Raw genomic sequence first — 20,400 nt, forward strand, 5'->3', positions numbered from 1 at the left:
CAAAGACATTCCCTTCGCCGCCATCTACCCGAGAACTCTCAAGAACCCCTTCCACACATGAACACGGGTTCGTGAAAGGAGCGAGGGTTTTCCATCATAACGTACAAGTATAATCACTGCATATCCACTTACCGCATCTGGTGTTGTACCCATGTTGCTGTTGGCATCGTTAGTCAACTGTAAACAACTGGTTATATTGTTATGTGCCACTTTCACAGAGGACAAAGAAGAGGAGGACGGATTCGTTGCTGTTTTCGCCATCTTGGTTGTCACCCCGATCACTGCGATTGTGTGAATATTGTAAATACAGCCTTCTTCTGCCGTCCCCCCGTAACAATATAACACGTGTGCGACACTTCAACATGTGTGTGCGTATACCATTTGCACATATCTTTAGCGTCATTCTGTAGCGTTTCACTCAATGTAAAAAAATAGGACACAGTCACATTCCCGCCGCATGCTTCGCAATACATCGATGCCCACGGTACGTGGGATCTGCCGAATTTTAAAGGGGAACTCCGGAACTTTTCGATGTTCACCGATCTGAATTAAATTTTAACATCTGTTCTCTTCGGTACCCTGATAATATGTGCCAAATTATACAACCGTAAGTCGATCATTTTTTTATAAAACGAATTTAAAATTGTGCCAATTCCGGAATCACGCCTGTTAACGCGGGCCACCCTGTGTGTTTGACGTAACGTGCCTACTCTTTTCGAACCCCGCCTCGCCCAACAGACGGTTGCAGCGCGCGCTTTCTTCTACGAGGCGGCGAACGACGCGAGTAAAGTTGTTCGGTTTTGTTAGCTGCCAGCGTCTTAGTCCTCGTTTACATCGGGTTTTACAGTAAGCACGCACAATACTGAGCAACGAGGAGATCGATGCGGGGCACGTCAGCTACTTCACGCGCCGGCAGGTCGACACCAAAAGGCGATGCTTCCGCGCTCATATAGTAGCTGCAATCATCGCTGAACTCTTCACTAGTAAGTTGAGATGGGCTGGCAGAGCTTGATTTCGCGTCGATGACATCGCCAGCTTGCTTTTCGCGCGATAAAGGAAGTACGTGTGCTATCTTTACAACCTGGCCAGCCGTGGTGACGTGTAGCGCACTTTGTGACGTCATCGCCTACTAAGCACGGAGCAGCTCAGCTCCCTGTTTCGGTTTCGACTCCTTGTTTATTGCTTATTTAAAATTATCGACGAGTCTTTCAGCAAAATGAACCACCCTTGCTGTTACAGGACTGTTCATACTATTTGAATACGGCATTATCTCAATATGATCGAAAATGCACTGGAGTTTGACTTTAAGTATGAGTGTCTCGTAGCGTATATCGTTAGATCGTTCGCGGCGTGTTTGTCGTCGGAGGAATTTAGCTCTCCGACAGCGGATTCCATGGGCCACGAGAGCCTTTTTCTGTGTTACACATAGGGCTCAGTGCTTTCGGAGTCTATATTTCTTCAAATTCGGAGGGAATTTCTCGGATCTGATATTTTTTGAGGAAATTCGGCGTTTATCGAAGTTTATTTTTCATAAATCTCCAATTCTCCGAAATTTGGTGTTTCATATTGCATTATAGGTTCTTGCAGTGTCTTCCTATTGTAGCGAAGCGTTGGAAGCCTGTAATGGGTCGCCCTCTCGAGCGCTTACTAGTGGGTCGTCCTCTTCCGCTCTTCTGGGACAGCACGCTCCTCGCGCTCAGAGTCGGCACCCCGCCTTGACTGTCGCAGTCGTTTATCGTCGCCGAGTGCCCGCTAATAAACGTCTTTATAATTTGGTGGAGGTGCTGGGCTTTCACAACAACTTCGGCCCTCATTCGATGCCCCTGGCTCTTCGATCCCGTACCCTGCCGCCTACGATGCCTCAAGACGCCTCCCAGCAAACGGCCCCGCCTACACCGACCTCCTGCCCAGGTGTGCCTCGTATCCGCGACCCTCCGGTCTTCACTGGCGCAGATGGCACCGACGTGGAGGACTGGCTCGCGATTTACGAGCGCGTGAGTGTCCCCAATAAATGGGACGAGGCAGGAAAGCTGACTAACCTCGTTTTCTACGTCGCGGGTGTGGCGGGCTTGTGGTACAACAACCACGCATCAGATTTTACAACGTGGTCCGACTTCAAGACCGCCATTATCAATGTGTTTGGCCGCCCTGCCGTTCGTAAGCTGCAGGCCGAACAGCGCTTACGTGAACGCGCTCAGCAGGCCGGTGAATCATTCACCAGTTACATTGAAGACGTCCTCGATTTCTGTAAGAAAGCCGACGCCACCATGTCCGAATCAGACAAGATCCGGCACATCATGAAAGGCATCGATGACGACGCCTTCACCATGCTGCTCGCCAAGAACCCCAGCACAGTGGCTGAGGTCATAACGCTCTGCCAAAGCTATGAGGAGCTGCGCCGGCAGCGATCGATGACCCGTCGCTCTCCATCACGCGACGCCGAGCTCGCTGGCTTGTCGACCATATCCGACCACTCCGCGTTGCTCGCAGAGATGAAGACATTCGTGCGCGAGGAAATCGCGCGCCAATTCTCTCTGCTGGACTTTGCTCGCCCGCAGTATGTCCAACAGCCGTCGACCACCCTTCTGCCTCCGCTCCGTCGAGCAATTGAGCAAGAAATCGCCGAGGTCATGCCCGAGTACCACCAGCACCATACGGCTCCTGCACCCTTGAGTTACGCCCAAGTGGTCGCAAGAACGCCCCCAGCAATCCCTACGGCTGCCCCATACATTTACGCCGAAGCCCCCGCTCGACCTCATTCTTTCGAAGCGGATGTGCCGGTAACCTGCGCCGACGTCACGCACAGGCCACGACTGCAGCCCACTGTCCAGTCCTATCAGTTGCCGCCCCGTCAATCCCGTCCTGCACCATGGGCGGGCCCTGCCCCAGCGAACCGATGGCGCACACCTGACAACCGCCCCATATGCTTCGCATGCGGTTACGCCGGCCACGTGGCGCGGTATTGCAATCGCGTGCAGCCGCCTAGAGTCGCGTCGCCTGCCACCAGCCCGGCGAACCGCCCATATTACGACCCACCTACGCCACTGTCGCCGACGTCTCGCCCCGCTCCATCTACCCGCCGTTCCCCGTCACCACGACGCCGCTCGCTGTCACCGATGCGGCCACGTCTGGTCCCACGAGACCAGGAAAACTAGTCGTCGCAGTCCACGAGGCAAGGGCTGCGATGCTGTCGAACTGCGAAAGCCCTCAGCGAAGCCCATCGAACGTGATAGACGTGTTTGTGGACGGTGTTCGTGCATCTGCCCTTATCGACACTGGAGCCGCCGTATCCGTTATGGACGCAAAGCTCAGCCGAATACTGCGAAAAGTGACGACGCCACTTTCCGGGCTCTCCCTCCGTACAGCCAGCGCCCAAAGCATTCACCCTACAGCGGTATGCACAGCCCGCGTCATGATTAAGGACGCTATGTACGCCGTCGAATTGATCATCATTCCTGCATGCTCTCACGACGTCATCCTCGGATGGGATTTTCTCTCCCGTCACGACGCCGTAATTCATTGCGCACCCGCCGAAATAGAGCTCTCACCATTCTCTAATTTGACGCCGGCAGACAGTCCATCGGCTGCGAGCAAGATACTCGTCAAAGACGACATAAAAGTGCCTGCAAACTCGTCAACAGCGGTGTCAGTCTACTGCGCCAGCCTATCCGACACCGTTGCACTCCTCTCGCCATATGACCGTGTTTGCACGAGGAAAGGCTTGCTGGTGCCTTTCGCGACCGTTCAAGTCACCCAGGGCAGCACCTCTATTTATGTAATCAACCCCTCCCCGTACAGTGTTACGTTGGTGCGAGGGGAATGTCTGGGCAGCGTAGAACCCCTCGAAGACGCACAAGTTATGGACGAGCCCGATGATTCGCACGGCCGAAGTTCGAGCACGCTCAGTGCTGTTTCGACGTCTGGTTCATCACACGCTGACGTATTTGGTTCCTCCATAGCTGACAACCTTACGCAGGTCCAGCGTTCCCAGCTTTTGGACCTGTTGGAAGAATTTCGCCCTTCTTTCGATGTCGCTCAAACTTCTCTCGGCCGCACGTCGGCCGTTACGCATGGCATCGACACTGGCGACCACCTGCCACTGCGGCAACGTCCATATCGCGTATCTCCCGCCGAACGCCGTGTAATCACCGAGCAAGTCGACGACATGCTTCGACGTGATGTCATTCGACCCTCTAACAGCCCCTGGGCGTCTCCTGTCGTTCTTGTTGCGAAGAAGGACGGTTCTGTGCGGTTCTGTGTGGACTACAGGCGACTCAACAAGATCACTCGTAAGGACGTGTATCCACTGCCGCGAATAGACGACGCGATTGACAGCTTGCAAGGCGCCGAATTCTTTTCATCTCTCGATTTGCGCTCAGGGTACTGGCAAGTACCTATGGCTGATGACGCTCGACCGAAGACCGCCTTTGTCACGCCCGACGGCCTGTACGAATTTAACGTCATGCCGTTTGGGCTGTGTAATGCGCCCGCCACCTTTGAGCGCATGATGGATACCGTTCTGCGCAACCTGAAATGGCACACGTGCTTGTGCTACCTCGACGACGTCGTCGTGTTTGCTCCGGACTTCTCCACGCATCTTCAACGCCTACGGCATGTTTTGACGCGTTTGAGCGACGCCGGTCTGCAACTGAATCTAAAGAAGTGCCGGTTTGCAGCACGGCAGCTGACAATCCTCGGCTACGTCGTGTCCAAGGACGGAATTCTTCCTGATCCCGCCAAGCTTCGGGCCGTGACTGAGTTCCCCAAACCTACGTCCGTCAAAGAACTGCGCAGTTTCGTAGGACTGTGTTCCTACTTTCGGCGCTTCATTCGAAATTTCGCGACTATCATATCGCCACTGACGAAGCTTCTCGAAAGTAACGGGCCCCTCCATTCGTGGTCGTCGGAGTGCGACGACGCTTTCGCAAAGCTCCGTCGTTTGTTGACGTCGCCTCCCATACTACGCCACTACGACCCTGCGGCCCCTACAGAGGTACACACAGACGCTAGCGGTGTTGGCCTTGGCGCTGTCCTTGCGCAGCGCAAACCAGGGTTCCCTGAATATGTCGTGGCATATGCAAGCCGTACGCTTACTAAAGCCGAGACCAATTACACCGTCACCGAAAAGGAATGCCTGGCGATCATCTGGGCCCTTACGAAATTCCGACCTTATTTGTATGGTCGCCCATTTGATGTCATCACCGACCATCATGCACTATGCTGGTTGTCGTCATTGAAGGATCCCTCAGGCCGCCTCGCCCGCTGGGCACTTCGCCTACAGGACTACGATATCCGCGTGCTGTACCGCAACGGACGCCAGCATGCTGACGCCGACGCACTCTCGCGCTCCCCCTTGCCTGACGACAATACTTCCAGCTCAGTGTCTCACAATGCCGTTTCGTCTATCGACATTCAAACCATCGCCACTGAACAGCGCAAGGATCACTGGATTGCCTCACTGATAGCCTTGCTGAGTGATCCATCGGCGACACCATCCACTCGCGCATTGCGTCGTCAAGCGCACCATTTCGCCGTTCGCGACGACCTCCTCCACCGACGCAATTACGGCGACGGCCGCCAGTGGCTACTCGTAATACCCCGCAGTCTGCGTTCTGACATATGCGAGTCGTTCCACACTGACCCGCAGTGTGCACACTCTGGGGTATCGAAAACCTACCACCGCATTCGCCAACGGTACTTTTGGCGAGGGATGTACCGCTACGTGCAGAAGTTCGTTCGCTCCTGCATCGATTGTCAGCGCCGCAAAACTTCAACGCACCTGTCGCCGGCAGGTCTGCAACCTCTACCTTGCCCTGACCGGCCGTTTGGGCGCGTTGGCATCGATTTGTATGGACCACTTCCTCTAACGTCGGCTGGTAACCGCTGGGCCATCGTCGCTGTTGACCACCTTACGCGATACGCCGAAACTGCCGCCCTCCCAGCGGCTACAGCGCGCGATGTTGCCTCCTTCCTGCTGCACCGATTCATGCTGCGCCACGGTCCACCCCAGGAGCTGCTCAGCGATCGAGGTCGTGTCTTCTTGTCCGAAGTCGTCGAAGCCATTCTCAAAGAGTGCAACGTCGTTCACCGGAAAACTACTGCTTACCACCCGCAGACGAATGGCCTCACCGAACGCTTTAACCGCACGCTCGGCGACATGCTCTCGATGTACGTCGCCGCCGATCACACAAATTGGGATGCCATACTGCCTTTTGTCACCTACGCCTATAATACCGCCCCGCAGAGCACTACTGGTTTCTCGCCCTTTTTCTTATTGTACGGCAGGCGCCCGTCGCACACGATCGACACAATCCTTCCCTACAAGCCGGACCCGTCTGAGTGTGCGCCTATTTCTGCCACAGCAAGACTCGCTGAGGAGTGTCGGGAGCTTGCCAAGACATTTACTACGAATGACCAAGAGCGGCAGAAGAGCATTCGCGGTGACACCACCACTTCTGCGCCCACGTTCCTCCCTGGAGCACTCGTATGGCTCTCGGTCCCTACCACTGCACCTGGCCTCTCTTCAAAACTACTGCCGAAATACGACGGCCCCTACCGTGTCGTCGAACGCACGTCCCCGGTCAACTACGTGATCGAACCTCTTGAACCATCTTCGGACATGCGCCGTCGAGGGCGCGACATTGTCAACGTGGAGCGCCTGAAACCCTACCATGACCCGCTCATAGTGACAAGCAGTTAGGTCGCCAGGCGGCTCCCTTTTCGTACCCGGGGTAATTGTAGCGAAGCGTTGGAAGCCTGTAATGGGTCGCCCTCTCGAGCGCTTACTAGTGGGTCGTCCTCTTCCGCTCTTCTGGGACAGCACGCTCCTCGCGCTCAGAGTCGGCACCCCGCCTTGACTGTCGCAGTCGTTTATCGTCGCCGAGTGCCCGCTAATAAACGTCTTTATACTATTAATTTTATTTCCAATGAAAATAATAATATCTGGGGTTTAACGTCCCAAAACCACGATATGATTATGAGAGACGCCGTAATGGAGGGCTCCGGAAATTTCGACCACCTGGGGTTCTTTTAACGTGCACCTAAATCTAAGTACACGAGCCTCAAACATTTTCCTGATGCAAATGCGTTGCAATGTTGCTGATAATCATATTTTGCATCCTTTCATTTTTTTTCTTAATACCTGGTCATTTACCCTGTCAATAAGGTTGTTGAAGTGCACTGCTGTAAACTCGAGAAGGTGTACTTTTGGGGGCAGCTAGTCAAGCTGCTTGTCCGCTTTTTCTCCCAGGCTCCTCCACCTTCTTGATGAAAAATAAAGGACTTATTGTTATTTTTCTCAGTACTTTGATATCTTAGATGAAACGATTATCTGAACACGGATACATCTGACCACCCTAAGCGTATTTTAGATGTCTGGGAGGTTTGTAAGCGCAGGCACATATACTACATACAAGCAAAAATACTTGAACACAAAACACCTACGTTTGTTCGTATTACAACCTTAAAGCTCATTGTAATAGACGCAAGCATACCTTACGAGGTTGCTGCCGTTGATGGAGGTGCGCTGCTTTCAAGTGACGATTGTCAGCTCTGAAAATGCCCTTTGAACGATGAAGATGTCCTTTTAAAATCTGAGCTTGTAGGATAAATATGAATTGTCAGAACATTTACCGGCGAGTGTTTATCGGATTTATCCGAAAAGACCGATGCATAATTATGCACAACTAAAAAAATCTGCAGTGGCTTAGCTCGGCTATGCCACGATATACGTAGCGTTAGCAAAGGTTCAGATGAATATTCTTAGCTTTCCAGATTGTCTAGGATTATTAACCTTCCTCTGTTCATTCTTCGTACGCTGAACCGCTAATTTCCAGGCAACTACTTCGGGAACCGATGAGATAAGCTTCTGGGCTCTTCTGCGCCGTCGAGCAGCATTTGCGCTCTCCTTCTCCATGGCATTACCCACCTGCAAACGCCAGTCAGAGGCGTTATCAAGCGGCCCCAGCGCAGTGTCAGACGGCGACTGCACAGCGAAGGCGAATAGCTGAGCGCGCGCCGGCGCCACTGCGTCTATGGCTACGACGTCACTCCTCTCGAATGCGGCGCAGACCAGCAGCGGCGGGCCGCGCGCGGCGGTGTCGGGGAGCGCGAGAGATGCCGGCTCCGGTGATCCAGCTGCGTGAAATCACTGATCCTCGCGCATGCGCAGCACGGCTAATGACCATCCACGCGAAATCGGCTCCGGCTAGGCAAGTGTAGCTAACGCTACAAAAACCGACAATCAATTAGGTCAACGAAGGCATAGGGGTCATTGTTTGTGGTTTCTTAACTGTGGTGTAATGATTCTGACTTAAGTAGAAAGGAACTGAAGTGGACGAGACATCACCCTTTCCGTAGGTGGGATCCGAACCCACAACCTTTAAATTTCGCGTTCGATGCCATAGGCAGCATGCACTCTGGCACAAAAAGAAAAAGTGTATTCCAGACTTGCCGCCTGGGCTACGCGTGGCGCTGGCTAACACTCCCAGGTATTAAGCACACATAAATATCTTAGAAAAAAAAAACGCCAGGCCTGCGCGGAAAGCGCAGCACAGTCACAGCGAAAGCTGGAAGAGCGGCATTTCTAGAGCCCGTTATAAACTCTCTTGTGGCTACTAATACTAGTGCGTACCAACTACGCCACAAATCATAATTTTTGGGAAGTTGGGAAGCACCCACCCCGACATTATTCGTTATTCTGCGGAGAAGCGATTTACCATCTGTAAGGCATTATGTGCATTTTGTTGATGCGACGGTTGATGACGATGAAGAATTATGGCTGAACCCTCTGTAATGGGTTGGAAGCTTTAAACGACCCACTAGTTACGTAATCCATATTGTGTGACGCCCGGTCGTTATTTAACTGTCTCACCACGGTTTATAACATGCGTTAACCAGAGAAACAGAGAGCGCGCGCGATAGAGAGAGGGAATTAACTTTATTGAGAGCCTGAGGAAATGGATCATGAGAGCCTTATGGGCTTCTATGGAACCAATAGAAGTGCACTTGCGAGGAACCCACTATGCTATAAATCATCATAATTTTTGTGAAGTAGGGAAGCAGCCACTATGCAATTGTTCGTCAATCTGCGGAGTACCGTGGTACTCGCTAAACACCTGTAAGGCATTATGTGCACTTTGTTGATGCTGTGGCTGATGACGATGTAGAATTATCGCAGAGGCCTTTGTAATGGGTTCGAAGCATTCAACAACCCCCTCGTTGCGTAATTCGTATTGTCCGGTTACAGAATTCGCGTTTGTGTGACGCCTGGATGTAATTTTACTCTTCTACCACACTATATTACATATGTTAATGTGGTACCTTCCCGACATGAAGCCTGTATAGGGTCTTTTTGCAACGCAGTTGCAAGCACCCGCTACAAAGGAGCGCGTATTCGATCTAGAAACCAACGCACCTTGAATTCCGAGCAACCGACGCGTCAAGCTTTACTGGATGAACAACGCCATGCAATTTCTAAACTAATTCCAGACTTATACTCTAACGGTGTCCTGATAACAGATACAAGAGACATCACTTTGAAGTTCGAAAAGTACTATGAAAGTTTATTTAGTTCTCTTTCTGATGATCCTGACGTTCACCTGAAGGCTAGTTTTGTTTCCCTCTTGAGCCCCTTGAAAGACGATGACTGTGCAGCCATCAATGGACCCATTACGATAAAGGAAATTGAGCAGGCAATTGACAACTTACCTTTATCGAAAACACCTGGCCCTGATGGCATCTCAGCTGAATTTTACAAAGCTTTTAAAAAAACGCTATCTCCCATATTGCTGGACATCTTTGAAATAAGTTATGACATGGAGACACTCCCGCGATCTTTTTGCAAAAGCCACACTGTTTTAATACCGAAAACCTCTGACAAGGAAAAGCTTCGCTCCGTCGAAGGTTACAGGCCAATATCGCTGTCAAATGTGGACTACAAAATTTTTGCTAAAGTATTATCAAATAGATTGCAATTTGCGATGTCGATTCTCATTGGGTCTCATCAGACATGTGGAATTAGGGGCCGATCTATACAAAACAATATACACGTTGCTCGAACAGTTCTTCAGTTCTGCTATGGTTATCAAAAACAGCTTGCAATGCTACAGGTAGACCTTGCAAAAGCCTTTGATCGTGTTAGTCATTCGTTCCTTTTTTCTCTACTTGAGCATGCCAATGTTGGCACAGTCGTGCTTAAAGGTGTTAAACTTTGTTATAATGAATGCTCAACTCGTCTCATTGTTAATGGTCAACTCTCGAAACCTGTTTCTATTTGCTCTTCGGTGAAACAAGGATGCCCGATGTCACCACTTCTGTTTGCACTTTATCTAGAGCCGCTGTGCTTAAGCATAATACAGTCCAGTTGTATTCGCGGCTTTAGTATATTAGGCAGTGAAGTTAAAGTATTAGCTTATGCAGACGATGTCGCTTTCTTTTGCACAGATAAACCAAGTGTAGAAAATGTGGTATCTACAATTGAAAAGTTTGGCGTTGTATCAGGAGCGCGTTTAAATGCCTCTAAGAGTTTAGGACTATGGTTTGGCTCGTGGGGTACCACGCCGAATCAGTTCGCAGGGATTAATTGGACACGAATCCCGCCAAAATACCTCGGAGTACCACTGGACGCGTATAGATTCAGTGCGCATTACTGGAAGGAGCGCGTTCCTAAGCTTGAACGACAGGCCCAGACATTTGTTCCCCATCGACTTTCAATATTCGGGAGAGCTGAAGCTTGCAATACTTTCCTAGCAACAAAGCTTTACTACGTATTGCAACTTATCCATTGCGCGAGATTTTATATACAACGCTTTCATCGAATTTTTGCTACTTTCATATGGTCTTCGACTTTTGAGCCCATGCGTCGTGACAACATTTTCAGGCCAGTTAGTGAGGGTGGGTTGGGATTAGTACACCTTTATCTATGGCAAACAGTTTCACGGTTCTTCTTTTTTCGAGACAATTCCCACCCCGTAATCCGTTCATTCTTGCAGGTTACACTTGTTGATTGCTTGCCAGACTTAGTTGTTTCATCAAACTTCTCCGAACGCCCGTGTTTGTGGGGATTCATGCAGGAAGTTTACCTCGCAGTTCGGTTCCTTAAAGCTCGCTTTTCCATGGAATACCTGTACACAGCCTCGCGCAAGGTACTATATAAGGATTTACTAACTATGCTCTTCCCGCCTCCGTTGTACCGTTCATTGTACTCCGATCTTTCAGGCCACGATGTGTTGAAACGTGTGCGCAAAATGTATATTCCTCCTAATTCAAAAACATTTTTCTATAAACTCCACTCTGAAACACTTCCGGTAAGCACATGGTTGAAAAGAAAAGGTATTTTTGTCTCTTCTGTTAACTGCCGTCTATGTGATGTGCCGGAAACAATAGAACATTGCTTTATTAGCTGCAAAGACGCTATTCTGTTCTGGGATGTCCTTCAGAGAGCACTGAAGAAACGTTTTGTCGTCAATTCTCACACCATACGTTATCTTATACCAACATCGCTTGATGAAGTGCCATATGATATGTTTTTCCTCATGGGTATGCATAGCTTATGGAAGACACGTATGCACGACCGTAACGCAGAACCCACCATATCTTCAAGCATGCACTTCATTCGCATGACTATTCAGCTAAAGGACATTTATGATGATCTGGACTTTAGACCGGACTGGTACCCCCTCTTGGTGAGGTGCTCGGCCTCACCACATTTCTAGTATAACACGATGTGAAGAACTCTCACCGTTCTACTGCACGTTGTGTTAGCCATCGAGTGTGCACTTAGTAACGCTTGAGCGCATATTGTCGCTATGTGATTGTACCTTTGCTTGCTTTATTTGTGCTATTATTGTGCACTGTAATATTAAGTGTGATAAATACCATGAAAGAAAAAAAAAAAAAAAAAAAACCGGCATGGCCCTGAGGTAGAACACTCAGCTCGCACGCAGAGGACCCAGGTTCGAACCTCGTTCCAACCTGGAAATTTTTTCTTATTTCCTTTTTTTTTCTTATTTCGTGCGATAGCGGTTACGGACAACGGCGGCGGAGGCGGCGGCGCCAAAAACGGCCGTTGAAATTATCTCATAACAGCTTTCGCTCTAAAAACTGGACATGGGAGCACCCTCCGTTTTAGCCCAAATGGTAGAGCATAGGACGCGTACTTGAAAGGTTGTGGGTTCGGATCCCAACGACGGAAATAGTAATTTTTCGTCCACTTTATTTCCTTTCAATTTAAGTAAGAATCATTACACAACAGTTAAAAAACGGCAAATTATGTCCCGTATGCGTTCGTTGGCTAAACTGTCATCACTCTTGAAACTTGACATACGAACGCGTAACGGCGCAGGCACACAAGAAGACGCGGGTACATGAGACATAGCTTCCGGGCAGTCGTGAAACATCTCATTCTTCGAATTCTACGGTTCGCCTTGCCATGTCGAAACAAAAAATTATGAACGTGTGCCGTCAATGAGTGCTCCTCCATCTATTGCGGATATTTCGCTTGCCAAAAATTTGCGCAGGTGTCAGCGTGATGAAACTATGTTCAAGTCGCCAAATCCACGTAGGCATATTCCTGGAGCGTGTGCTGTTGAGGAATTTTGGTTATTTCTTCGCCGCGAGCTGTTCTCAGGTATTGAAAGTCCACCAGCTTCTCTTGTGCAGAAGTCACATAGGCAGATGTCAGAGTTACAATTCAGGCTTACAAACACTGCCTTACGGCATGCATTACACGAGCAGCTAGGCTGTGAAATAAGGCAAGACTACCACCTGGCTAGCTCGAGAAAGGACACGATAAACATTTCGGTGGGTGCCGAGATATTGCCGGCAATGACCGCGCAGATGAAGCTGCATGATCGGCTCATAAAAAAAAAGCCGGCGCATGCTGGCTTTTTTTTTAATGCCGGATTTTTAACGGATTTTTTATGAGGTGCTCAACCCATGCTTGGGTTGACCACCTCATGAATTTCCGACCGCGATCAAACAGTAAAACGATGTGTCACGATAGGAGGACAATATGTTTCACCCACGAAAATTAGCCTATTTCCCACCCATACACGTCTCGAGAAAGGAAGGATGCTACAACACGCCTATATTTCTCAAATCAAGGTATGTCGCGCCGAGATGAAACGGACTGCAATAACAAAAATACTATAGCTGGCAACAGACATCGTGCAAATATATATATATATATATATATATATATATATATATATATATATATATATATATATATATATATATATATATATATATATATATATATATATATATATATATATATCGAGGTACAATGTAGGATGTTTAATGACGGCAAAGGAGCAGAGGTGGGCCTGGAAAGCGGCTTTCTAGCCTGCTACTCCTCACGGGGCTAAGGGAGAAGGGATCGAGGCATGATGATAGGTGACTATGGTATAACACATTTAGTCACTGTAAACACTGTGCCGATAAACCGGGGGTCTCAAACACGCGGCTTTACAAGGAATAAAATGTTTGTGACTTCCATAAACGGTACTCGCATTATTTTCTCACCTATTGCGATTAATAACGCTTTGCTCGGGTAAGCTAAAGAGATGGGACTGGGCGGAAACATAACCACGGAATAAAATCTCACAATCGGCGTGCAGATTTTAGTCATACTGGACATTGGTGTCGATATGTTTCGGGAATCCTGCCGCCACATCCCCTTCAGAAATGATGCATCCGGACACAACCGGACCCTTACCAACAACTCTCTGGTAGGGATTGCTCCACACTGTGGATGAGGAACTGTGCCATACTGTCTTACTGTCAAGCAGAGAGAACTGTGTCCATGCTAAAACTGCTCCGATGCCATTCTGCGCACTCTGACCGCCGAAGCCCGGCGGAGTGCATTTGCCCCTATCGATCACGCGACGCGGGTCACAGAGCAGCGGCGCGGCGGGTTTATCGGCCGCTCGTGTGGTTCGGGATTTCCCTCTCTCCCCCGAGCCGAGCACCGTGGGGAACAATAAGGCCTGACTTAATAACGCGCGTGCCTCAGAGGTGAGAAACGAGCCTGGCGAGTCGTTCAATAAATTATAATTAAGAGGATTCGTATTAAGTGTACCGCCCGGCACAACCGTCATGGCGGGTAATGGTGAATGCCCCGAAATTGACTTCCAGGGCTCGAAGGAGACGTGGTTGGATAGGACAGGGTTATCTTCACAGACGCTGCATCGGCTGTCCACGGGGAAAGTGAATGGTATATGATGACGGACGAATAATATAATAAAACGACCCAGATAACGTGGCACAGCATACAAGAGCAGCGCGTACAGGCAAGAAGGTCCTCCGGCAAAAGAAAGATATAAATGTGAGCCATTCCACTCGGTGAAGGTGGATGGCCAGCGAGGCTGTTTTGTGCATGACACGAAGGCAAACTTCGAAACGCAGCCAGTCCCACAACCTGAAACAAAATGTCTCTCCGTAAGTTCTATTCTGAATTCAGCGTACGCTGTTTTAAAGTTTTCCACTTGAACAGCATGGTACTAGCCTCTTTTTACCGTGTGCTCTTAGCGTTTCGCACACGATTTTCATTGGTGTTTGCCACTCGTGTGTTCCCTACTTGATTGTAACAGGACCGGCGGTGAGTGGCGGGATTCGCACAACCTTCTTGGAACATCTTGAACGAAACCGCACATAGCTTCGCTGTAGAAGAACCAGCAATTCGCCCCGAGGTCTTTCAGTGGCGCCCTCTTACGTGTTACGTCAGCAAGAGGACTTTGGTGCCGCTGTTCGCGCGCACTCGCTACGTCGAGGCTAGCAGGAGGGTTCCAGCCAACAATTTAGACGAGGACAGAGCATCTCTCTCTCTCCTAGTCCAAGTAGTTGGCTGGAACCCTCCTGACCATGTGCCACCAGCGAGCACAATTCTCAACTACGTGAAGGCTGCTCGAAGCTGCCGGCCACTCTGTCCTGCTCGCGTTATTCAACATTAGTAGTCAATTTCATGAAAGAATTTGCCAGAACATTCAAGTAAAATGCCACGCGAAATCAAGCGTCAGGGGCGCGTTCAGTGTCGATTGCTCCGGGTGTCGTGTGCTAGCCTGCATGTGTGCATCTGCATGTACGGCGTAGATTATTTTCCTGTGTGTTCCATGGTCTTGGCGCACTCAAAATGACTTGCCGGCCCGTTTTCAACCACTGACTTCAGCGTCTCGGCTTTGGCTTCCGAGTCTACGTTCTAGCGCAATGTATGTATGCTATGCAGCATGCTCCGCCTGTTGGTTGCCAAGCCTGCTCTGTCGTTCATTTCCGTTGTTCGGAGTTTTAAGCACATTACAAACGACGTGTCGTGTCATTCAAATAAATTAATTCATCGCGTTACAGTCAGCACCTTTGATTAGAACCATGTTTGCAGCAGCTGGTGGGTAAGCACGTCGTAGGTACTTAAATTTTAAACAAGGCAATAAAGGGGCTGGGAGCACAAGGAAAAAGGGGATGCCCGAGGGTGATATAAAATAATTACCGCTTTGCAACGTAGTGTTTTGGGCGTGTTCGTATGTCTTACTGAGGCTTGTAGCACACTGAAACAAGCAACAAAGGAAGGCGCCGCATACACATAGCTCCTGTATGTGTCACGCCTTGCTTTATCCGTGCTTTTCGTGAGCTATAAGCCTCAGTATTTACAGGTTCGGCGGAGTTCTTTTATGCAACATGTCTGAATCCCTACGTTAATTATTCGACATCTTTTTGACTCGTTCACGGTCGTCTGAAAGTATGACGAACTGAAATAGTAATCATAAATACATATTACAGCGGAACAAAACATGGACAGAGAACGATACACACAGGACGACCGCTAGACAACAACTGAAAATTTTGCTTTAGACACGTGACATATGAAGTGCAAACAACAACATCTAAACTGATAGAAATGTCACCATTCAGCCTTCAAAGCAAGCTGTACGTGCCAAGCTACGCGTCGCGCATGCACCCTTCCAAGAAGCCAATCTCGCTTTTCGTTAGGGCAATTGAGGGCACACTGTATACACACCTATCTGCCTCCCTGTGTATATCAGTGTTGCGGAATGGACGCCTCCATTCCATTCCAATTCCATTCCGGGGAATTGGAACTTTCCGCAATTCCATTCCTTTCAATTCCTAGGAATAAAAAAACTTAGCCCATTCCCACTCTGGGAATGGCCGGGCAGTTGAATTCGATTCCTGTAATTTCTCAACGTAGGAAAGGCATCATGATAATTATATCGAGTTAAGAATGAACGCCCGATAAAGCTGATGTCATCAGATGCACTAAGAACTGCAAAAGTACGCAAAACACGTTACCAAGGTCGAGGGTAACGTGTTTGTATCTTTGTATCTTTCTCTGTCCTGTCTTCAAATCCGGTAACAGAAACTCGCCACTAAACTACCGACCGATCTCCTTGACCAGCGTACCCTGCAAACTCATGGAACACGTCATTTACTCTTACGTCATGAACTTTCTCGACTCCCATAACTTCTTTCACCATTCTCAACATGGGTTTCGTAGGGGCCACTCTTGCGAAACCTAGCTTGCCATCTTCGTTCATGACCTTCATGCTAACCTTGACATAAACAAACAAACCGATTCCATATTCCTTGATTTTGCAAAAGCCTTTGATAAGGTACCGCATAAACGCCTAATAAAAAACTGTCTTCCTTAAACTTGCACCCATACGTACTAAAATGGATAAAAGAATTCTTGACTAACCGCACGCAATCAGTAATTACAAATGATAAATTGTCTAACCCTCTTCCGGTGACATCGGGTGTGCCCCAGGGCTCTGTCCTTGGTCCTCTTTTATTTCTAATTTACATTACCGACCTGCCTTTGCATGTATCTTCAAATTTCCGCATGTTTGCAGACGACTGTGTTATTTATAGAACCGTTACTAACCCTTCTGACCACATCTTATTGCAAGAAGACCTCGACCACATCCTACAATGGTGTGATGACTGGCTTATGTCCTTAAACCCTACTAAATGCAAACTAATCTCCTTCACTCGTCGTTTAAATCCTCTTCGCTTTTCTTATAACATAGCTAATGTCCCTGTCGAATCAGTAACCACTTATAAATACCTTGGAGTCACCCTATCCTACAATTTGTCGTGGAACCCTCACATTGCTAGAATCACATCATCAGCTAACAAAACTTTGGGCTTCTTAAAACGTCATTTACGCAACGCTCCGAGTCATGTAAAACTACTTGCTTATACATCATTAGTCAGATCAAAGTTAGAATATGCATCTCCCATCTGGAACCCGCCTGAAGTTGGTCTCACAAATTCTCTAGAAACTATTCAAAATCGTGCAGCTAGATTCGTTCATGCTTCGTACTCATACGAAATCAGTGTTACATCCCTCAAAGCAGAGTGCAACTTACCATCTTTGTCTTATCGCCGACGCATTGCAACCCTCTCATTATTTCACAAGTTTTTTCACTCGCCCCTTCATCGCCCTCCTTACATTATCCCCGCAGCTCACATATCTCATCGCACCGGCCATGCACAACAAGATTTCGCCCACGTGCCCGTACTAAAATATTTTCTGCTTCTTTTTTTCTCAGAGCAGCTAAAGACTGGAACGGCCTTACCCACGATGTCGCCACAATCACCTGCCCATCAAGTTTCATGCATAGCATTTCAAATGTAACTTCACATTGATCATTGTGACAACGCAACTGATTGTATATTTACCCACCCCTTATGTAATACCCTTTCACGGTCTTTAAGGAAATAAAAATGAATGAATGAATGAATGAATGAAGGTCGAGGGATAGTAGCTTGGTTAGATATCTCGTGCAGTACAACCACCCTATTAATTCCCATAAGGGCAGTCCTCCCGCTACCTATAGTATTTGCATGGTCAGCATGTTAGAACGAATGGTGATGTTTTCATATTGTTATAATAATAATAATAATAATAATAATAATAATAATAATAATAATAATAATAATAATAATAATAATAATAATAATAATATCTGGGGTTTAACGTCCCAAAACCACAATATGATTATGAGAGGCGCCGTAGTGGAGGGCTCCGGAAATTTCGACCACCTGGGGTTCTTAAAGAGGTGGTGCCACCAAACTTGTGGCTTGCGCGTTCTTTGCCGTAAGCGTTTCCTATACCTCGAGGAAGCATGACACACGCACCAAGATTCATGTATTCTCGCTAAATGATTTATTATCGCCTTTTTATGTGGACTTTGGGTTTCGGTTTCTGGGCGCCGAGGTTGGGCAGCGACGTGGACTTGGTCACGTGACCACACAAGACTGTGACGTACTTAGCCAGGAAGCGATCAAAACTCGGCGAGTGGTGCAGGAACCGATGATTTGCCGGTATACATACGTTGTAGAGGTGGCGGAGATCCGGAGGTCACTCACGTCGCTACAGCTATCTATACCAAAGCAGATCCGGTGTGACGTCACTACAACATCCGGAGTGCTAGCAATGGGTCTCGATCGGGAGAATGGGCGTCTAGATACACTTTGGAAGTGAATTAAAATATATTCTAAACGTTTGCCGTGTCAGACCCTTCATGTGGAGTGTCCTTGCATACAGAGCAAACCGACAACAGGCTTGTTATGGCCCCGAAATTTGATGGTACCACACCTTTAACGTGCACCTAAATCTAAGTACACGGGCAGCAAACATTATCGCCTGTATCGAAAATGCAGCCACCGCGGCCGGGATTCGATCGCGCGACCTTCGGGTTATGTTTTAATATTGTTTAAGCTTAAATGTGTTAATGCTAAAATGACGACATAGCGTATTTTTATGCTCGCAAAAGTGGTGTTCAAGAAGATTGAGCAGTTTTGCCACGCGCCTGGAGCGGTCGTGAATATGAAAAAAACTAAGATTTGGTGAATGGGAAACAAAACCCTCGGCCTGGTATTAGTTGGAACGGTGCACCGCTCGGGCGCCTTGTGACTTTGCATCGAATACGGAACACTGGGCCGCACTGCTCGTCAGCACTCACGCTTGTCAAGCGTGCCTCGCATGCATGGATGGGGTGTGGAGAACTTTCTGGTGTGGAGAACTTCCTGTGCGCAAGTATGCAATGTCTTGTTAAATTGTTAAATTCGAGGCTCCGACTTATTAATGTTTGAAGTTTGAAAAACAGCGCCTAGGGCGAAAACGTGCTGTATTTTCGGAAAAATACGTAATTCCATTCCCATTCTATTCCTCCAAGCGCCGTCCCCATTCCATTCTCATTCCGGGGTCGCGAAAATGTGGAATGATTCCGGAGTCATTCCAATTCCGGAGTGGCAGCTCCGCAACACTGGTGTATGCCTCAAATATCTCACGTCACGTCTGGTCATGACCCCTTCCCAACACGCGAGTTGCACCAAATGCAGGGGCGCACCCACACACCGCTTACAGTGATCGGCCACGGGGCCCCCTGCGGCAAGCGATGAAATCGCTGTTCGATGCTCTCTTAGCCAGTCATTCAAACAGCGCCCCGTCTGTCCCACGTAACATTTTCCACAAGACAACGGGATACTGTAGATGACGCCTTCAACACAGGAAACAAACCTGGTAGCGTGTTTTTTTGTGCATACTTGCCTTCTGTTCTCATTCACAGCAGCGCACAGCCTCATCAGCTTACCCGGTGCAGTGCACAGCATATCAACACCGCATTTCATGCCCACTTTCTTCAAACGATGCGTTAGCTGATGAATGTAGGGTACCCCTACCCACCGTGTACCACGTCGGCTTCGGTCTTCCTTTGTAGAAGAACGTGCATCATTCCAACCTTCTTGATCATTCCTTACTTCCTTGAGAAGGCTTTCCGCTACAGAGGCCACCAGTTGACGGGGAAACCTTGCGTAAGCCAAGAGGGACACTTGCGCTTCCAAGCTTTCCCGACCCTGCGCCGGCAAGACTTCCGTAGAGAGCCGTGCAGACAGTTCATCGCTATCCCACGTTTGACCAACTTCGAATGTGCCGAGCTATAACTTAAAAGCTGCTCTTAAGAGTGGCGCTGATACGCCCAGCAAACATGGTTATAAGTAAATCGCATATGCACCTCTAAAAACTGAATAGAACCATCCAATGGCAACTCATGGGTAAAGATATTTTCAAGCGTTGTTCTAAAGGACTCAACTTTACCCATGAGTTGCCAGATGGTTCTATTCAGTCCCAGCCCCCTACTTTATTCATCTATTATTCTCTCTCTCGCTCCGCTAACCACGGTGATGGGCGACGAACTGCCTCCGGACTTTCCTCCGGGATACTCTTTGAGCGGTCCAAACCGCTCACGAGCCTACGACCTCCTCCTGATGGAGGCCTCGAACCTTCTCAGACGGGAAAGGCAACCCCAACGTCTGGAGGTCCCTCAGAACGACGGAAATGTACGCGGACCATCAAGAAAATCCCTGGCAAAGCGCGCAAACACC

Source organism: Rhipicephalus sanguineus, chromosome 3 (genome assembly GCF_013339695.2).
Source record: "Rhipicephalus sanguineus isolate Rsan-2018 chromosome 3, BIME_Rsan_1.4, whole genome shotgun sequence".
NCBI classification, from domain to species: domain Eukaryota; kingdom Metazoa; phylum Arthropoda; class Arachnida; order Ixodida; family Ixodidae; genus Rhipicephalus; species Rhipicephalus sanguineus.